The sequence below is a fragment of the Coenobita brevimanus genome, chromosome 100 (assembly GCF_032717465.1).
Source record: "Coenobita brevimanus isolate Jiangsu-jjx chromosome 100, ASM3271746v2, whole genome shotgun sequence".
In the NCBI taxonomy this organism is placed as follows: Eukaryota; Metazoa; Arthropoda; class Malacostraca; order Decapoda; family Coenobitidae; genus Coenobita; species Coenobita brevimanus.
This window is the reverse complement of record NC_137053.1, coordinates 38,545,599-38,560,403: the sequence shown is the minus strand read 5'-3', so window position 1 is coordinate 38,560,403 and position 14,805 is coordinate 38,545,599. Positions and strand designations below refer to the sequence as shown.

Here is a 14,805-nt window from a genome sequence, read left to right as displayed (position 1 = left end):
TTATTTATTATATCCTCCTCAAACTGTTTTTGGGCTTCCCTCCTTATTCCTGCATAGTCGTTTCTTGCCTGTTTGTAATTATTATACACCCTTTCACTATTGTGTCTTCTGTATCTATTCCACAACAAATCTCTTCTTTCATTTGATTATTTACATTCTGTATTGAACCATTTCTGTATTTTCTTATCTGCTTCTTTGTGCTGTGGGATGTACTTCTGGACTCCTATTTCATAAAATTCAAAAAAATTTTATATACAGCATTTAAATCTTGTCCTCTAAGCTCATTTTCCCAATCAACTTCTAAGAAATACTTCTTTAGGTCTTGATAATTTCCCTTTTTATAGTTTAGGCTCTTTTTGTAACTATCATTGCTGTTTACTATGTCATATGCTATCCTGAAGTTATAATTTAGTACTGCATGATCGCTTTTGCCGAGTGGAGGGTGATATATTAAACTGTCAATATCATTTTCTTGCCTTGTAAATATTAGATCTAGCACTGAAGGTACATCAAGTCCTCTTTTTCTGGTGATTTCCCTCACATGTTGCGTTAAGAAAAACTCTTGTACGAGATCCAGGATCTTTTGATCCCAACAGCTTTCTTGGCTATTTATATCTAGAGTATTCCAATTTATATTTGTATTGAAGTCCCCAGTTAGTATAATTCTTTCCGATTTCTCTTCCATTTTATGTAGCAATGATCTTACACTCTGAATTGTACTCTCTGCCAGGTCCTCATATTCGTCTCTTTCCCATGTGTTTGATCTGGGTGGCATGTACAAATTGGCTACAATTACTTTACCTTCAGATGTGTCGATCTCTACTGCAATCAGTTCTACTTGTGATGGTATATCTAGGTTTATTTCCTTGGCTTTTAGATTTTTCTTAGTTAATATTATAATTCCTCCTCCTTTTTTTTAATATCTGTCTCTTCTCCATATATTGTATTCCTCTAAGTTTAGTATGGCAGTATCATAACCAATGAGGTCTTGCCTAAGTGACGTATTTGTTGCTGCTGTAAAGCTCGAAATTGGGAAAAGTTTTCAATACCATCTCAGCACTTCTGCGGCACCTCGGTTTGGGTTACCTTTCCTAGAAGGGTAGTCAAGTCGTACCCCACCTGCTCGTGGTGACCTCGCAGACACCCTGTTTTTTTTTTCCATTTCTGTTTTTTGTGCTTTTTTTCCTTCGGTTTTCTTTTTTCCTCCTAAATTAGGGTGACACAAACGGGGGCGGCGCTACCCGGGTTTTTCCCGGGTAGTATTGTATATACGTTTTGCTGTTGTTGTCATTTTGTTTTTTTTGTTCTCCCTTATCATGAGTAAACAACACCAGTGCCCTTGCTGCAGTATGTCTGTAGCAAAAAGTGCACAAGCACTGAAGTGCGCCTACTGCAGCGAGTGGATTCATATAGCTTGTGAAAATTTGGATGCAGGCGACTATCCATTCATGAAGAGGAGCCACCAGCTGGGCTTTCGCTGGCTGTGTAGCCAGTGTGTTGCACCAGCAGACGAGGTCTTGGCTGGTGGAGGAAGTAGTACCAAGAAGGAGTATGAAGATAAAGTTATTGGGCCAATCTTTCAAGCAATGAGAGACGTATCAAATAGACTGGAGGCACTAGAGACCAAGGTCTCATCACCTATGGCGGTCACACAAGATCAGGCCAAGTCATTTGCGGATGCTGTTCGTGGGTCTCTCGTGGGGGGAGGGAAGGATCTGCCTGGGGGCGTGATTGAGATCAGTGCTCATGGCCAGAAAAAAGCCATTCATAGTCAGCATGTACTGATTGTGAAACCAGAGAGTGGCGCTAGTGCCCTGACAAATCAGATGGGACCAGAAGACATCAGAGGCGTACTTAACTCGGTACCGGTTGACAGCTGCCTTAAGACCAAGGCTGGTGGGCTGGTAATGAAGTTTCCGTCAGCTGAGGCCAAGGGGGAAGCAACTGGGGTGCTGACTGATCATTTTGGCTCTGAGGGCATTTTTTGCATATCAGAGCCAAAGAAAATTCTGCCTAAAATGACCATGGCAGGCCTTTCCTCTTCCTTGGGTGACTCTGACATCATCCCAAATATTCTGAGAAAAATCAATGAAATTAAGATGCTCGTTGATCGAGGTTGTACCCTCAACCTTCTCTTCACAAGGACAAGGAATGACACCAAAACTGCTGTCTTGAAGATGTCGCCAGAGGTGAGATCCTCCATTGTAGAACAGGGCAATTACATCTATGTGGATCTTACAAGATGCCGCGCTTTCGATAGATTCTGGGTTACACAGTGTCATCACTGCCAAGGCTTTGGTCATACATTTGAGAGATGTTCTAGGAAAAGTGATGAACCTAAATGTGTCTTTTGTGCTGGAGCCCATAAATCTAAGGACTGTAGTAACAGAAATTCTCCCAAATGCATCAACTGCTCCTCTTTAAGACATCAAGATGCTAATTCAAAGTCACAGGTGGTTGCCCATTTTGCTTCAAGTAGAGAATGTCCAATTATGATTTCTCATAGGAATAGATTGGTTGAAAACACCAATTTTGACCATTCAAAAAGCTGACTACTGTACATCCCTCTTGAACCAGTTAAGGATGGGTCTTTTAAATATTCGTTCCATCTGTAATAAGATAGACTATATTAATGAAACCCTAAATCAGCACGAGCTTGACATATTGTGCTTGACTGAAACCTGGTTGTATGAGTCTGATATCGATATTATTCGTAATGCCTTGCCTAAGACACATTCTCTTATTAGTATTCCCAGGCCTGCTGCTGACTATCCAGGAGGAGGCGTAGCACTCATCTACTCTGCAGCACTTGCAAACGTTTCTCTCATTGACTCAGACCTGACCCCATCATCATTTGAATTTATGGAAGTATTAATAAATTTCCATCAGAATACCATTAGAATTGCAGTTGTCTATCGACCAGGTCATCCGGGCAGAGATCGAGGTTTTATGGAGGAGTTTGGGCAGTTTCTTGAAGGGTTTTCTCTTAAACCTGGAGGACTTCTTGTTTGTGGTGATTTCAATTATTGGGTTGACAGTCCAGAGTCAAAACCATTTTCTTCAGAATTCCTTGAGTTGATCACCCAGAACAATTTTTTCAATCATGTGAGTAATCCAACTCATGTCTCAGGACATGTCCTTGACTTGATCTTGTCCCCTGTTGGTTGCAGGCGCGTATCAGATGTGGAGGTTGACTCATTTGACCCCCTCATCTCTGATCATGCTCTGATCACTCTTAGTTTTGATGTCCCAAAATCCCCTTCATATAAAAAGGTCATCAGGTTCAGAAATTACAACAATGTTGACCGCCAGTTGATGTGTTTTGAAATTGATCAACGTTTAAACTCCATCGATTCTTCAAGTCTTTCTTCTGGTGAATTGGTTGATATTTACAACAACGAGCTCAGGTCAATTTTTGACCATTTTTGTCCTGAGGTAGTAAAAACAATGACTGTACGTGATAATTCTCCGTGGTATGGTCCATCCATTAATTCTTTGCGTAGACAACGTAGAAGGGCAGAACGTGAGTGGCGCTTGCAGCGGACCGAAGTAACTCGTTTGCATTATGTTTTTGCGAGAAGAGCAGTCGTTCACACTGTAAAAGCCCAAAAGGCTAGGTATTATCAAAATAAAGTTGATTCATGTGGTGGTGATCAAAAAAAATTGTCTGCAGTTGTGAACAATTTGGTTGGTCGGAGGAATGTAATTGTTAAACCAACTTCTTTATCTGATGCCCAATTGGCTTCTGATTTTGCTTCATTTTTTACAAGTAAGATATCTCGCATAAGAAGTGATTTAGACAGCAGTTCTCCTAGTGAAGTGTACTCAGTTGACTTCCAGCCACGGTGCACCGGGGATCATTTGCTTTCAACATTTCATCCACTGGATGTAAACAAAGTCAAATGTTACATCAGAGAACTTAATAAAACATTTTGCTCACTCGATCCATGTAACATGTCACAACTGCCTGATGTGTATGAGCATGCTGCAGACTTTATCTGCAACATAATAAATAGATGCTTCTTAGAAAGTAATTTTGTGCAGTCTGAGAAACGTGCTTTGCTTAGGCCCCTAATTAAGAAACCTGGCCTTGATGTCGAGAGCATGACAAATTATCGTCCTGTCTCTAACCTGTCTTTTTTATCCAAGATTATTGAGCGGGCCATACTTGACCAACTCTTACCACTACTGGAACACAACAGAGTTGTTCCTGTTGTTCAATCAGCATACAGAAAATACCATTCGACTGAAACTGCACTAATAAGGATTCAGAGCGACTTGGTGGCAAACACTTGTAGTGGGATGTCCTCTCTCCTAGTTCTTTTGGATCTGTCTGCAGCTTTTGATACAGTAGATCATAAACTATTGTTGGATGATCTGTATTTTTATGGCGTTCGTGATAGTGCCCTTTTGCTCCTTAAGTCGTATCTGTCGGACAGATCTCAGAGAGTGGTTGTTGATTACGCTAGCTCTGATTCTGCTTCTCTTCTATTTGGAGTCCCTCAAGGATCAGTTTTGGGTCCAATTCTATTTACTATCTACACAAGTAGTTTATCGTCTTTACTTGATGCTCATGATGTGTCCTATCATTTTTATGCTGATGACACCCAGCTCTATGTTAAGATGTCAGATATCAACGATACTAAGATAAAGTTTGAATCTCTAATGTCTGATATTAAGATTTGGATGGCTAAGAGGAAACTTAAGCTGAATGATGGTAAAACTGAGATCATCATCATCAGAGGAAACAGAAGGGGTGATGACACTGACAATGCCCTGGCTTTGAACATTGGCGTGTCACAGCTGCATCCAGTCAGTTCTGTTCGAAATTTGGGTGTTTATTTTAATTCTAAGTTAAATTACAAAGAACACATTAATCAGGTTGTAAGAGGGTGTAACTTGCATATCAGAAATCTGTATTCTGTGAGAAGATTCCTGAATAGACAGTGCCTCCTAACATTGGTCCATGCAGTGGTCTTGTTTCGTGTTGATTATTGTAATTCACTGTGGGTTGGTCTTCCAAATAATATACTAACAAAAGTTCAGTCTGTGTTGAACAGGGCGGCACGGCTTATCTTTGGTCTCCCCCCGAGAACCTAAACTACCCCATTTCTGATTGAGTTGCATTGGTTACCAGTAAAGGCTAGAATTGAATTTAAACTGTGTCTTATTACATTCAAGGTTCTTAAGTTTGGTGAACCGAAGTATCTTGCTGAATTGTTAAAACTCCCATCGACACGCCCGGGTGTGATGTTTCGCAGTGAAGATGATTCCTTGCGTCTTGATGAGCCAGGAGCCATTCACCAGTCACCTTTCACTGATCGTTCTTTTGCATATAGAGCCCCTAGATTATATAACAGATTGCCATTGTCCATAAGACAACTCTCTACTGTTGAATCCTTTAAGAGACAGCTGAAAGCCTTTCTTTTTTCAAAATGCTACGATCTGGAAAGATGTATTATGACAGATGATTATAGGGTTTAATTTTTGCCACTTTCATGTATATATGATGTAGCTTGTATTATATACAAGAAATGTCACAATTCTTGTAATTGTAAAAATAACGAGCGCTAGTGAATTCCCAAAAGGAAGAACTGGCGCTTTTGAGAAACAAAAGGCCAGATTATTATTATTATTATTATTATTAGGCATATTATTTGTGGTTCATTTTCTCTGACATAATCATTCATCTCTAGTAATTTAGATACCATTCCATCCACATTTGAGTACATCAACTTTATCATCTTGTTTATATACTTGTCATGACATGGTTCTACTACCTTCCTCCGTTTTCTTCCATCCTGTTTGTGTACCACTTTCGTACCTGCAATCCTATTACTTTGTAAAAAAATTTCTTCTTCTCCTCTTCTGATCTTCCCTCATTTTTTGTTTTTGCTTCCTCCCTTTTCTCTTTCAGTAATTCCAGTTCCTCTTGCGTTAGGCATCTTTTTATCCATACATTTTTGAACTCCTCTTTTTCCTTAAGATTCTTTGCATTTTTTAGTATCTCTTCCACTGTGTTTACACTCTGGAAAGTCACCTTTAGAGGTCTTGTCTTGCTTTTCTCGTATTTCCCTAACCTTTTGTGTTCCTCTATGTCCTTACTACAGATTTCCTCTGATACTTCTTTCAGTAAGCTCATTACATTTGCCATCTCCTTTTTGTCTCTTGTGATCTTGTTTTTAACTTCATCCTCTTCTATACCAATGATTACTATTGATTTGTTTATCTCTACTGAATCTCTGACTAACTTTGGATTGTTTTGGATTATTCTTTTCACCTCCTTTTTAATGCTTTTTTCCTCCACCCTTGTTTCTAAGTCTTTCTTTACTTTCACCATTTCAGCATACGTGGTTTCTACATCATTTTTGTAGCTTTGCACAGCTTCATTTACTTGTGTTATCTTCTCCTCAATATCACTGCTCTGGTCAATAAGACTGCTAACTTGCCTAATTGTCTCTGTGTCATTTTTGAACTCTTCCATAACACTCTCGTGATTGACTACTGTACTTGCCATTTCACTCATTTTCTTCCTAAGTGTACTCAATTCCACGGTTAGTTCACTGATGGTTGTGTCTTTCTTATTGGCCTCCCTTCCTAGTTTTTCTATTTCTTCCTTTTGCAAGTGCATCTGCTTCTTTATTTCATCAATTTCATTTTTGAAAGCCATTTCTAGTTTGTTTGCACATTCAACTAGTCTATTGTGGGTCTCTACTTCAACCAGTTCTTGGTAGAAATCATCATTTTGCTTTTTACCTTTATCCCTTTTCTTTTCCAAATTTGTTTTACTGAAGTATGTATCCATTTTGCAATACTTAAAGTGCAAAGCATATACTTACAATCTCCGTCTTGTTGTAGTCTAAACAAACCTCAGAGATGACTCAGCATATTCTTTCGTCTTGGTTCTATTTCCTGTTTTTACAAGTCTTGTTGAAACTTATTATTTTTTTCCTTTTTATAATGAACAATCATTTAGTCTAACCTGGTACTGAGCTTGACTCATACAAAGGTACTATTTAGGTAATGCCACTGGCCGTGATGATTTGGTACGGTGTGTGTGTGTGTGTGTGTGTGTGTGTGTGTGTCTCTGGGCAAAGGCTTCAGGGCCTATTCCCAAGTCCCAGTAATCCTTGGGGCCCAGTAGTCCACCTATATCTCCACATGTCACCACTTTGGCACTGACACCCACCATCCATATTGAATACATGCTAGGGCTGTCTCATACAGGACTGGTGTACTGGTATTAGCGGGGTACTTTTATGACATGTCAGCAGGTCATCTGGTAGATCAGAAAAGTCTGCTTTTTAAGAAATTCAAATCCTTAAACTGTTCCCTGTCCCAGCCAGGATTCGAACCTGGGTCCATTAAGGCTGCAGGCCGCCTCTCTACCGATTCTGCCACCGCCTACTCCACTACTATCACTACCACTAATACCATTGAAAGTAGGCTTTATTTCACAATCTACCAGTAATACCACTACATCTCTTAAGCACCCACTTATCCTAAAAACTACACAAGATGGAGTTACTTCCCACACTCTTGTGACAAACTGCACATGACCACTTTCCCTCTATTTTGACAGTACCACCATCAGCTCTCGATACCATCACTTTCTTATTATCCGCATACACCGGTATGTACTCTCAAACCCATGTTCGCCATTCTGTCTCTCCATTTCTTAAATGTTTCCTCATCCTTCTCCTTCATTTCATTCTCTGCAATCAGCACCAAGTCGTCAACACACAGCATCTCCCAGTGGAGTCTATTTCTGAGGTCACGTGAGAGCTTCAGGCACCATGATGAACAATAAACATATCAAGACGGACCTGTGATGCATGCTAACATTCACGGAGTACTTATCACTCAATTCATCCTTTGCTCCCACCTGGATGTGAGGACCCACATACAAAACCAAACCACACTGACCATCCACTCCTCACTCCCATGCTTTCTCATTGCCCACTTCACCACTAGGAACTTTGTTAAAGGCCTCCTCTAAATTAACAGAAACAAAGTGCAGCTTCCTTTTCTTTCATATATATTTTTCCTGAAGCTGTCAGACAATGAATATGGCATCAATGGTCCCTTTGCCTTGCATAAACCCAAACTGCATCTCATCAGTATTCACTCTTTTCCTTATCATATCTACTAGGACTCTCTCCATTACCATCATGATCTAGTCCAAAAGTTTTATGCTTCTATAATTTCCTCCTCCTAGGGCATCACCCATCCCCATGTACACATATACAGGTACACTCTTCAGTCAGTCATATGGGACAGCACATTCATGTATGCTGTAACCGTATTTATCAGATCAGTAACTAAACCCACTCCTGTATCTCCTGAGGCCTTCAGCATTTGAGCAGTCAAGCCAGACATACCTGCTGCCTTCCCCAGCTGCATCCTATCTATTACCCGGTTCACAGTACAGTACACTCGCCTACTTTGCAAAAATGTGGGTAGCACATTGCACCGCAACCTGCAAAATCGCAAAGTAGTCACAGTAGAAAAGCATGCATTAAAGGTAGTATGGTGGACACCCCTTCCGAGTTACAAGTTTCTCCCCCCCATTTTTCCCAACATTCTCCTTCATTTACAGTTGCATACACCAATCCTCCACTATTTAACCGGGATTCGTTACATAAAAAGTGGTTGAATAACGAACTGATCGAATATCTAACCAATTTTTCCCATAAGATAGTTAAGAAATAAGGGGGTTAGGTTCCTGACCCCCATCATCACTCAAAAATTATTCAATAAAGATGGAAAAAAAATGCCAGTAAATATGAACGAGTGACACACGGATTTGAGCTGTTTTCTTATAGACCTACGTTCTCGAGGAAAATCATTTTAGTACATGGTGGTGGGTGGGGGCACCCATCATCCAGCCACTTAGTGTAGTGGTACTCTGTTTTGAGGGTAGCTCTACATTGAGTGGCAAGCCAAATGATTTCCTCTAAACCAGGAAAGCATTTACAGTGCTGGGTGGTAACATAACCAACCAACATGTGTTCTCTACGTGACAACAAGTGGGTTGGTGGAGGGTTAGTGCCCCTCTCCGGAAAACATCTAAGTAAAAATACGAACAAGAAGCCTTGGGCCAGGATTGACCAAAAGGTGACGACTAAGGACCGAACAAAGGACATGGTATGGATAGCTATATGGAATGTAAGGGGGACATGGTATGTAAGGGGTGTGAAAGAGAGATTGTCCAGGTGCCTGAGGGTGCAAAAATGGATGTATGTGGATTAACCCCTTAACCACAGGATTGTTGGGAGTGTGCCGTGCATGTCCTGCGGGGATATTCGCTTTCCGACTGACTTTTTAAAAATATTTGCCAAAAATCAGTTGTTAGTCCTAGAATATTATAATTATACAAGCTTATGGCACATACCTTCAGCTTTCTCCTGGGATGTTTATTGAGCCTTTGTCGCTTACCGTAGGACTTGTGGAGACTTCTGAAGTTGGGTAATGAAGTCTCCACTTTACACTTCCCGATACCCCGTAATATGTTTACCACTGCCTGATATTATAACTACAAACACTATTCTATGAATTTCAAGTAGTTTGGAATCCATATTCCAAAAAAAAGGACTGTGAAAGCCATGTAAATTATGAGCGTGTACAAGCTTTCCTCCTTTGCTGGTTTTCTGATGATATTCTGAGGCGGAGCTGTCATTTATTATTTATAAACACGCTCGCACTTTATATTCCTAGTACTTTATTGCACTTATTTATATATACAATATTTATCTATAAGTTTCTTTCAGTACTAGTAGTTTACTTTCACTCCAGGCATTCACTTTCTCGTTCTGTAAACTAGCATAGAGAGTGAAGGTGTCACTTTCACTTTCATTACTCCCAGTAGTTATACATGCTAGAGCGAATCTTTCACTTTCACTTTCATTACTCTTAGTAGTTATACATGCTAGAGCGAAACTTTCACTTTCACTTTCATTACTCCCAGTAGTTATACATGCTAGAGTGAAACTTTCACTTTCACTGTCATTACTCCTAGTATTTATACTTATATTCTTATATTACTACTTATTTACATTTCTATTTACATTCTCTTTTATTTACATTATTTACATTTCTATTTCTGGTTAGTACTTGGATGGGTGACCGCCTTGGAACACCAGATGCTGTTGGCATCCCTACGTGTCAAGTGGGGTTGGTGGAGGATTTGTGCCCCTCCTTGTAAAACAATTAACTCTTGGCCCTTGACCACCCCATTTGGGATACATGGCGTCTGGCAGTGAATGAATGAATGAATTTTATTTACACTATGTTATGCACTGTCACTTACAGTAACTTATAAAACTATTTTCCACTGTTCAGTTATATTTACATTCATTGCATTCACTTGCTGTTTACACATTATTTACACTTCCACTTGCACTGTTTTAGAGTCACCAGAAAGATTGTAGTCACTGTCCATCATTATCATCGATAAATTAGCCAGTTCACGTTCCACAGCAGAGTCACTTAGCCCTTTATCCCTTCCCACGTGAAGTTTAGTAGGGGTAGAGGTCACAGGGCCCTTTGCATGGGGCTAAAAAGCAGCGGAATTGGACAGGCCCGAATCCAACTTGGTTTCACCTTGAAAGACGACAGTAAACTGAATGCTGTGACCTAAGTGCAGTGAAGGGTTGCCAATGTCAGCGTGGTGACAGCTGCTAATATATACGTTATGAAATGATTAGCAGGAAATCTAGACAATACATAATAAATTAGGTAGTTCCAGGTGAATGTAAATATCACTTGGGCTTCTCCTTTCCATTCTTATATATATTTTTATTATGAGAACAGGTCATACGGCATATTTCAAGGGGAAATAAACAGGGAAAATTAGCGAACGAGTGCACGTGAGGTGTTGCCAGGTGATAATTAGCCCATTCCAAATGTATGGCAGTATCAATTACCTTTTCTCTTTCTTTTATGTATTATTTGGTATAAGAATAGGGCAAAGGGCACATTTCAGTGGATAAAATGAATGGAAAAGTCCTTCTAGGACTTGTTTAGCGCAGCGCAGCTGGTCAGGCGGGAGGAGAGAGTAATGGAGGGGAGTCAAGGGCAGGGGAAAAATGGCTAAATTGTCAACAGTGGATGGGAGTACAGGTGGCATTAGCAGAACTGAGTATAGCTGGACACTGGTAGTACTGATAGATGATACAAGCCACCGCTTGAAAGCTCAGGCGAATTCAAAATAACATACAATCACAAAAATGATGCCCAGCGGTATGATCCATTGCTCCTGATCGTCACGAAAGTGACGCCCCGCGGTTAAGGAGTTAACTGAAACTAAATGGAAAGGTGAGAGTGTGAGAGAATGGGAGTATGGATGGCATATATGCAAGGGAGTTGGTGAGAATGAGAGGGCAAAAGAAGGAATGTGTATTGTTGTTAGTAACAGATGGAAGGAGAGTATAACAGAGTGTGGATCAGTTGGCTCAAGGATTGTGTGGGTAAGACTGAAAGTTGAACTACAAATGTGGACGATTGTGTGTGTGTATGTGCCAACGCAAGATAGTGCAAACAGAGTGAGAGAAGAGTTCTGGACAAATGTGGAAGCATGCATAGAAAAGTTTGAAAGGAATGAGAGTGTGTGTTTGATTGGAGATATGAATGGAAAAGTAGGGAATGTGAAGGTGGATAGAGTAGTTAGTGAGTGGGATGTGCCTGCAGAGATGTATGAGAATGGCAGTGCTTTAGTGGGCATTAGTGCAGGGAGGGGATTAGTGATAGCCAATACACTCTTCAGGCACAAAATGATCCATAGGTATACATGACGAGTGATGAAAAGGGTGGGTGGTGAACTGAATGAATGGAAGACAATGATTGATTATTTGTGTGTGGATGAAAGGATGATAAGGTGTGTAATGGATGAAAGAGTGTGTAGAGGCTGGGGGAGTGGACTGTCTGACCATCACTTGGTGGTGGTCAGAATCAAAGTCCAAATGAAATGGAGAAATGGAAGGATAGGCAGTACTGTAGTATATGCACGGAGGGTGGAAAGATTACAAGAGGATGGAAAAAAACCAGAATATAAGAGGGAAGTGGAGGAGCGATTGGGTAAATATAGATTGGAGCAGATGGGGGATGTGGAAGGTGTGTGCAAAATATTCACAGAAGAAATCTGTGCAGCATGTGAGGTGTTGTGTGGGGTGAAGAGAAGATGAAAGGGGGTGCAGGGAGCAGCATGGTGGAATGAAGAAGTGAGAAAAGTTGTGGCACAAAAGAAGAAAGCATATAGTGAGGGGATGAGAAACAGGGGCATGGAAGAAGTTGAGAGGCGGAAGAGAGAGTTATATGTGGAAAGGAAGAGAGAGGTGAAAAGATTAGTAAGAGAGAGTTAGAAGAGAGTGGCTGAGGAATTTGGAAGGAATTTGAGTGTAAAGCAGAGGGAATGCAAGAAAATGTTCTGGAAGGAGGCAAGGAGAGTTAGACAGGGTGCCAATGAAGTTAGTTGGGGAGTGAAAGATAAAAATGGTAGATTACTAGTGGAGAAGGGAGAAAAAGTGAGCAAATAGAGAGAACACTTTAATGAATTGTTGAATATAGAGAATGAAAGTAATGCAAGTATAAGTGGCTGGGAAAAGGAGGGAGGTGAGAAGACAGGAAGAAATCAGTAGGATGGAGGTTGTGGAAGCAATGAAGAAAGTTGAAGTGAGGAAAGCCCCAGGAATTAATGAAGGGTATGGTGAAATGCTGAAGCATGAGGGAGAGACAGTAGTAGAATGGATGTGGAAGATGTGTAGATTGGCCTAGGAGGAAGGTAGAGTCCCGGAAGATTGGAAGTCAGGTATAATTATTCACTTGTTCAAAGGAAATGGGGAAAAAGAAGTGTGTGGTAATCATAGGGGCATTTGTCTTCTTAGTGTAATAGGAAAAGTATATGGTAGGATACTTATTGACAGAGGGAAATAACAGAGGATTAAGTTGGAGAAGAACAGGGAGGTTTTAGGAAGGGAAGAGTTTGTGTAGATCAGATATTCATTCTTAGACCTTTGGTGGAAAAGTTTCTAGAGAGGGGAAAGAAGTTGTATGCGGCCCTCATCGATATGGAGAAAGCATATGACAGGGTGCATAGACAAGGATTGTGGAAAGTATTAAGAGTATAAGGAGTTGATGGGAAGTTGTTGAATGTTGTGAAGAGTATGTATGATGGTGCTAAGGCTGCAGTTCATGTGGATAGTGAACTGAGTGAATTTTTCTGTTTGAAGGTTGGATTGAAGCAAGGATGTGTCATGTCTCTGTGGTTGTTCAATCTGTATATAGATGGGGTTATAAGAGAGATACAAGGTGGGGCAGTGGATGGTGGTGTGGCGCTAGTGAGAGAGGACAGTGTTTGGAAACTCCCTGCACTGTTGTTTGCAAATGATAGTACGTTGTTAAGTGAAGATGAAGGGGAGCTGCAGGGCTTAGTGGATGAGTTTGTGAGACAGTGTAAGAAACGGAATCTACAGGTGAATGTAGGGAAAAATAAAGTTATGGTCATCAAGAAAGAAACGGAATCTAAAGGTGAATGTAGGGAAAAATAAAGTTATGGTCTTCGAGAGAGGTGAAGTCAGTGAATGTACAGTGAGGTTGGATGAGGAGGAAATGGATAATGTGAGTGCATTTAAGTACTTGGGTAGTGTGATGAATAAGGATGAAAGTTTAGAGGGTGAAGTGCTTGAAAGGGTACAACAAGGAAGAAGGGTTGCTGGTTCCTTGAAAGCAATAATAAGAAACTGGGAAGTGAGCATGGAAGTAAAAAAGTTACTACATGACAGTATTGTGATACCAACTCTAACGTGCGGAAGTACAGCTTGGACCTTGTTAATGGGACAGAAGTCAAGAGTGAGAGTAGTGGAAATGAGTTACTTGAGAGGAGCATGTGGAGTCACATGGAGAGACAGACTGACAAATGAGGAAATGAAGTAGCATTGTGGTGTGGATGTGGATGTGACAGGAAGCGTTTGGATAAACACACTGAGGTGGTTTGGCCATGTGGAGAGGATGGAGCGTTAGAGACTGATGAAGAGAGAGTATGTGAGTGAGGAGGAGGGGAGAGGAGGGAGGGGGAGGCCAATAATGAGATGGAGGGATGGAGTGGAGGTATATGAGAGAGGGGGATGTGAACTGGGAGCAGGGCAATGAATTGGTGGGGGACAGGACGACACTGAGGCGATTTGTTTGTGGCCACCCGTTACGGGATTAAGGCATCTGGCAATAGATGGATAAATAGACTAGAGTACATACATCTCAGATGATTGACATTTGATTTTCGATCAAAAAAATATTGGAGAACAAACAAAATATACCTGCATATCGCACCCTTCCGTTCGTCCCACTTCATGCCCGTCATCTTTGGTTCGTACAATGCCACCATAGCATACTTAACACTTCTGAATGTATTCACTGCATACACTTTCTTACATTTTTCATTCATGCCCATAACATTCCATAAGACCTTACTGTACAATTTTTCTTGTGGCCTGGATAGGTTCAGGATGCAAATCTGAGGTTCTCAGTACCTTTGCCAGCAAGTAAGAAATAGAGGGTTGGGCAATGGCTAATCCCTGCCACCTCCTCCTTTTTGCCTGGTCCCACAGAGAATGCAAGGGGCAATATTCTTTCTCCTCTACCCCAGGGATTGATTATAAAGTTACCTCCTGGTGTAGTAATGACTTCCTGGATTTCAGTAAGCCATTTGCCCGGTCATTCAGTGTAGATTCACCTGTAGGTAAGGCTACTTTGTGTGAATGGATGATGGTTGCTCTCACTACTTTAAGAAAAATATCTTTATAATTATATTAT

General features: G+C 40.8%; 1 protein-coding gene across 1 annotated transcript in view; it reads left to right on the top strand.

Annotated features, from left to right (window-relative positions):
* nonC (serine/threonine-protein kinase Smg1) overlaps nt 1–14,805 on the top strand; it is a 1,312,439-nt gene that overhangs the window by 248,306 nt on the left and 1,049,328 nt on the right. The gene's annotated exons all lie outside the window — the stretch shown is intronic.